At 33.1% G+C, this 7,249-nt stretch overlaps 1 pseudogene; it reads right to left on the bottom strand.

Moving 5' to 3' along the window:
- Positions 1-6,142: 6,142 nt before the first annotated feature.
- LOC107019666 lies at positions 6,143-7,032 on the bottom strand (annotated as a pseudogene).
- Positions 7,033-7,249: the final 217 nt, after the last annotated feature.

Genomic DNA, 7,249 nt, shown 5'->3' with positions numbered 1-7,249 from the left:
AAAGTATTCTTGACTAAGAAGCAATTTCTAAGTTTTAAGGTCTTAATATTGACATAACCTTTAAAGGGTAAAATATCTTTTAACACATTCATTTAACTCCACAAATTGAAGAAATCTCTCTTGAAATATGTTTCCTTTAGTTATAACGCTTTCCCTAACAAATTTCTCTCCCGAATTTGATACAAAAAACCACTTAGACAAACTCATTATAGTGATTCTATCACAAGAAAGTGAATTAATTCAAGTTTGTATTCATTTTTCTAAAACTCCATCCACCAGAGCATGTAATCGAAGTAGGCCCAAGTTCATGGGGTGATGTAAGTCCAAAAATTTGACATTAAAAGAGAGTGATAAAAGAACCTTTTTCGAAAATGGCGAGAGTTCTAGCACAATGATTTGTTGATTTGGTATAGATCCAAATAAAGTCGAGACAAGGAGTTTCCATTGAATCTTCAGTGTTTGAAATATATGCTAGTTGCTACAGTTTTTTTTTGTTTGAAGAAATGAGATTATTGAGTGAAAAACTTCATAGGAAGTTTGCTAATTAAATTTGGAGCTTCGCTTTCTCCATCAATGGTGATATCATTAAGCTTTTCTTTTTCCCCTTTTGAATTTTGAGAGAATTCTAGGCTAGGAAGATGAAATCAAGACAACTTTTAAGAACTTTTAGAGTGTATCAGTAAAATAAAGCTTCAATGACAAAAGAAGGACTAGAATCAATAATATCCTAGACAACTTAAAAGACATGAGCAGTGAAACCATTTAGAGAGAGCTATTGTAATGACCCGGTCGGTCATATTTGAAACTTTTCATGAAATTATCATTTTAACTCTTCGGATCGTAACCCCGATCGAGTCTTTAATGTTTGAGTTTTGAAATTTGATTTCGAAGTTTGAGTGAAAATTTGAGAATTCAGTAAGTTTGTATTGTTTGATAACTAAGTTGCTTAAAAGTGATTTTCAGAGTTTTTTGGAGTTTTGTGTGTCATAATGGAATTATGTCGATTGCACCAGTTCTAGAATGTTGAATTTGGTTATTGATTGTAAGTTTGAGATTCGGAGTCTTTATGGGGATTGGAGGTTCGAAGTTGTGAAATTTAGGAAATTTATCCTTTGGGTTGACTTCGGTCAACATTCGGAGTTTAGATGCTCGAATGAGAATCTCGAGAGTTTTGTTGGATTCGGGGGATGATTTAAGGCCTAGGTGAGGTATTGGTTGATTTATTATGAGGTCCCGAGCTTGTTTTATCCTTTAGATATTGTGTTAATTTCATGTGTTTTTCATATATGTCGAGTCAACGAGGCCTCAAATTCGTGTTTCTATGGTTCCATTTAGTTTGGAACAATTGATTATAATTTATCTGCATATGTGGCTTGTGTTTACAAGGTTTTGAACGACTTGACTTTGTTTTCTAGTGTTGCAGGCCTCACTTTTGTGGAGGTCCTGTCACTTAAGCGACCTCCGATTATGCGAAGGGCCTAGCACTTGAGAAACCTACATGTTAGAGAATGAGGCTTCACTTTTACATGTTTTAGCAGGGTTCAATTTTGTGAACTATTAAATTTGCCGCTTTTGGACAGTTGAGAGGGGTTTTTGACTAGCTGCAAATTTTGGGGTAATGTCAGTAGCCATATATAACACATTGGTAGAATCTTACTAGTCAGGATCATTTCCCATCAGCATAATATACATAAATAAATGCAAATAGATAGTTTCACACCATAAGAAAGAGATAATAAACTGAAGCAATTCAAGTCCACAATAATGCCATCAAAGCATTTTAATAAATCAACAAATAAGGATCAACACTCAAGGCAATTAAAAAAAACAAAATTATTATCACGTTGCCCTTTTCATTTAATCCCTTTTACATTCATTAACATCAATCATATGGAGTAATTGAACCATCACCTCATTACCATTACTCTCCAACAAACATTGAAGGAAATGTAGGATTTTACAATTTTTACAAGGTTTAGAGGTTTAATTGTCTTAATTAAATCGGTAGTCAATCCAAGACTTGAGCTTTTTCTTTTCGAACAATGTCCAAAGAAAAACAATTAATCACAATAAAATTCCTGAAATAAAAACATCCATATCATATACTTTGAAAAATGAGTCAAATCAACTAAAATCAATTTTTAAAATGAGCTTGAATCCAGAAATCATTACTTGAAAACGTTACCCAAAGCATTCGAAACTCATTGATGGAAACCATTTCGGAAAAAAACTTGAAACTAGTTCACGATCATCATTCCACTTCAAAAATCGAAGTTCTTGAAAACCCCCAATCTATCATATCAAAACCTTGATTTGAACACTTATAATCATAAATAATAATGGGTAAATTAAGATTTAAGATTAGAAATTGTTATCCAAATATTTCTTCTTAAAAACATTGTTTACATCGCACACCCAAGATCTTAAAACTCAAAAATTACGAAATAGGATTAAAACCCCCAAATTTGGAAAAATTCTATCTAGTGGCCCTCCACGAACATGGACCCCTATCCGCCATGTGGAATTTAGTGAGGTCAGACCCTCCACGAACGAGGAAGTCTCTTCGCGAATGTGGGGTTCAAGCTTCCTCCACAACGCGATTGTGGTGGCTCTCCCGCGAATGCAGGAACCCACTCACATGCCCTTCTTTGAATGCAGCCAAGCTCCACGATCGCAGGGGACACCAGCTATAGTAACATAAATCAGCCAACCACAATATGTGTTGTTGAGTTGTAGCCGTGGACAACTGTCTTTGTCATGTATGCACACTCTCAGTCTCTCCTGGAATCTGGTCTCTGACTAGATTTTGAAATTTATTAAATCATCAAAACGTCATAGTCATCTCAAAATAACACTTTCCCAGATGCCCTAACTAAAATTTCCTTGAATAGACTTGTTAGTCAAAACCAAGCCAAACAAAGTTGAACTCCCTCACTTTTTGACGAATGCATGATTGTGTCTGATGAATAATTTGACTTTAGCCCTATGCTATATAATATAGCTGTGCATGACTAGCACGCGGATAAATGGTGAAAATCATTTTTTATTGTACTGTTTTTGTTAATTTTTATTTTTTAAAGAAATGAAAGATAGCTAGGTGAATAATTTATGAGTTTAAGTTTTGTGCACTGTGAGTGTACAAATTTTCTACACCATCAGTTAGATTTAACCATACTAACTTACTTTAATAAAATAATCCATAATTAATTTTATTTTTTTAAAAAATAGAAAATCAACAATTTACCAAAAAAAGGACATCAACAAGGTAGTTGAATGATACTTGGATTCTAACTAAAATTATTTCAATAATTAAATTATTTTTTTCAAAGTTAATTACAATTTATGTTTGAGTTATGCTATACTCTATGTTTTTCACATGCTCAAGTGAGCACTGCAGATCTATTCACAATTTTACTACTCTCTTCAATGATAATTAAATTTTAGGTATACTTTTAATGTGATTTATGTGTATTGTATCTCATTTTGTTTGCACAATCAATTCTCTAATAGGATTTCACTGCTTACAACTCATTGAATCTTACTATAGATAATGGTGTTCTCCGTACCATACCATATCATATATATGTAGGCTTGATATTTGGATTTTTGTAGATCAAATAGTACTAGTTGGTTAGATAAATGTGATGAAGTTTAACCTTTGCATCAATCTTCTTTAACAGGGTGGATCGCTTGAGTGTCAAAACCATGTTGGGGTTGGTTTTCCTTGGTTGGGAAGAGAAAACAGAACTGTAATTTTTTTCAATTATTTTCAGTTTTAGGAGAAACATTAACCTAAATTTCTTTTGGGCAGATTGATCATAGGTGAACTACTAAAGATACTCTGATTAATTTTTAATTGTTATGAAGGAGGTAATGATCCTATTTTGTTATTTCTCTTTAGATTGTTACGAAAGCAGTCAACCGAATTTACTTTCTAGTAGGTTGGCAGTTTATGGAGCATGCTTCTTCACACCAGCAAGCTCATTGACTTAAGCAGTCATGCACAAATGCCAAAAGACACTCTAAAGCATCAACGCCTTGTTGAGTTGGCATGCAGTCAATAGAAACTTCTCTACACTTGCTACTATTTTCAAGCTCAACGATATAACATCTTGGTGCTGCATCTGTATCTGATTTAGTCGGCTGTGAATTTGACGAAATGTTTTCTTCATCAAATAATCAAGTTTTATAGTTGGATCTACCATTAGACAATGACATTCTGCTAGGCGTTTTGAAACTCATGCATAAGTATTTGGGTAGCACGTCCAATCTATCCTTATTGGCCTCGTCAATGATAATTGCCTTTGAACCTCTTCTGTTATCTTCAGGGAACTAGCTTTTGTCTCAATTATGACGCATCCGCGATATTGGTTATCAATACAAGTGAAGTGACTAAACTTTTCATGAGAATAGGTGGTCAGGTGAAAATTTGCTCAGAAAAAACTCTTTGAACAATACTACAATCATTGATTCCTCAATGTTGGGATCCATAGTCAATTGGAGCTCTCCTGAACCATACTCATCGGCTAAACAAAATGAAAGATGTTTCGAAGAGCAAAATGAGACGCTTTATGCTTTCAAATATAATTGTATTCAAATTTGTGCTATTGTATGAAATGAAAGTTCTGTTGGAGTTGTCAGAATCAAGTATATAATGTAATACAACTCCATCTTGGTACTATTATCAATAAAAACTTATTGGATTCATTTATGAGCTATACATATATCACTTGTTTTGCTATCTTTGAAATGTAGAAATGAAGACAAATCTCAGACTCCTGATGCTATAATCAACAGGTTAGGGAGAAGGAAAAAAGAAAAAACTTAACATCTAGTGTTATCACAGGTGTTTACATACCGAAAGGAACATTATAAGTCTTGTACCAGCTTGCCTTGTTTACATTTCGAATACGAGAGTTTCAAGTTCTCTAGTCTATTATATAGCAATAGTGCCAGCACTTGATGGAACTCAATAGAGAGGAACAAGAAAATTGAACTTATTGCAAATATCATTCCTTATTACATAATCATTTATGTTATTACGAACTAATGCACTTTCAGCGTAAACCTCTTTTAAACTATTCAACAAAGATTTGTTTTCAGGGATAGTGAAAGACTAAGTGATACTGATACACTAAATTTAAGATTCCAACATCAGTAGAAACAGGGGTGAAGCCAACAGGGGGTTCAACCTCCTTCGGCAGAAAATATTATAATTTTTATTTAAAATTATTTTTTATGTATATATAGTATATGTCGAACCCCTTTCGTTTAGTTTGTGAGTTCACTTCTTCAAATTTTGAAACCTTACTAAAAATACTACTTTCGCCACTAAGTTGAAACATGTTTTATAAACCTACTAAAGATAGCCAAGGAATTCATTAAAGTCTAAACAAATTATATATGTTTTTATTATAAACAAAGAAAGTGAACTAAGAAGACATCAATCAACTGAAATCTGTTACTAAAGGAAAGATTCAAAACAAATAAAAAATAATGAACATCATTCCATTACTTATTCCAAAAAATAGTGTAACAGCAGACCAACACGCCGCTTCTTTCCACAATCTCAATAAGTGAGAAAAAACAAAACAAAAGTGTGAGTTACATATATCATTTTCAACAAGTTCTCAAAGCATGGGACATCAACTTGATTTGTTTCTCATCGTTATTTAGTGCACAAATCCGCTAAAAGTAATTTATAAGAGAAAGAGAGAATGTGGATGGTAATTCAGGGCAGTGTCCGAGTTTGATTTGCATGATACTGGTACAATCACCCACATTAACATCCTGAACTAGGTAGGACGATGTTGTTGGATTGGAGTTGAAGTCGCTTTAAGCAAATCCTAAAATAAGAATAATAATTAATCAACAAACACCTTAACATGTAAACAACATATATAAACAGTACGATCAAAGGAAGAACAGTTCTTTACCGTAAATGAGGTGACATAAGGATAACCAATATTCTCAACATATTCTTGATAGAATTCTGAATAAGCATTAGAGTTTGTACTGCACATGAAATTTAGAATTTATTAAATAAGCAGTTCCAGTTGAGATAATATGCATTTATGTAAAATAAAATTACCTTGTTCCCTTTTTCTTAAGTTTGATACTTTTCGTTTGCCTTTTTTGCTTTTCAGAATATTTTTTTTGGAGAAGCAACTCTTTTGGTCTTCTGAGTAATTTCAAGAGAATCTTTCATTCTCAAAGATCTCGGACGTCCTTTAGTTGCTGCTTCTGGAGGATCAAGCAAAGTTATATCTTGAATTTGTTCACATGAATTTACTTTGCAATGTTTCTCACTAACTTGACCACCTGATTCACAATCTTCCTCGGATTCATAAGAAAGTTCGCCAAGCTCTCCACACAATTGTAATAACCTTTGATGTGCAAATTGATAATGCTTTTCTGACTTTGTAGCTCGTTCAGATAATCTAATTGAATGCATCATAATGTTATTAAACCACAAAGTAGAAGGTTTCAAATTTTGTGTTATAGTTGGAGAATCATTCAGTTTTTCTTTGGTAGCATTTCTTGTCCATCGATCTAATAAATAATATGCCGGAAGCGAGTGAATGTATTTTTTATAAATACCATTAGTACATGTCTACATAGAACTCCCATAAACTCAAACTTGTGACACGAACAAAGAGCTTTTCTCAATGAAACGTCTAGGCTAACTATATATACCGGCTTTTGTATTTGAAGTTGATGCACTTTATAGATGTTTGCTCCATCCTTAACCTCAATTTTCTCAGAGATAAACTTTTGAGACTGAATAAGTTCTTCTTGAAAAATTTGAAATATTTTTCTTTTATATTTCTTCGCTGTTTCATCCTCCATAGGATACAAAGTTTTCAAGATAGGTCTTGAATATTTTGTCTTGTAATCCTTCTCCCTTACTTAATCATATCTAGCGTCAATAGCCTTATCATATTGTACCACAAGTACACTCATTGGAGTACTAGAATTCAGATAATCTTTAAAAAATTTGTTCATACTCTCACTTCTTTGACTTGTTGACATGCCTGCACAAAATGTAGTACGCACATACGCTGGTATCCATTTTTCACGGATTGCATATATTCTCTGCAACCAACTATTTTCTTCTAAATTATACATTTTCATTACTTCGATCCACATTGTTTCAAACTCCTCAGGAGTGGTCGTACCATGAATACACCAACTAAATTTTCTACTGAAATCATCATATTGATGGCAAACATGACTTAGATATTCTGGA

Source organism: Solanum pennellii, chromosome 5 (genome assembly GCF_001406875.1).
Source record: "Solanum pennellii chromosome 5, SPENNV200".
In the NCBI taxonomy this organism is placed as follows: domain Eukaryota; kingdom Viridiplantae; phylum Streptophyta; class Magnoliopsida; order Solanales; family Solanaceae; genus Solanum; species Solanum pennellii.
Note: the sequence above shows the minus strand (reverse complement) of the source record. Positions and strands in the feature narration are given on the sequence as shown.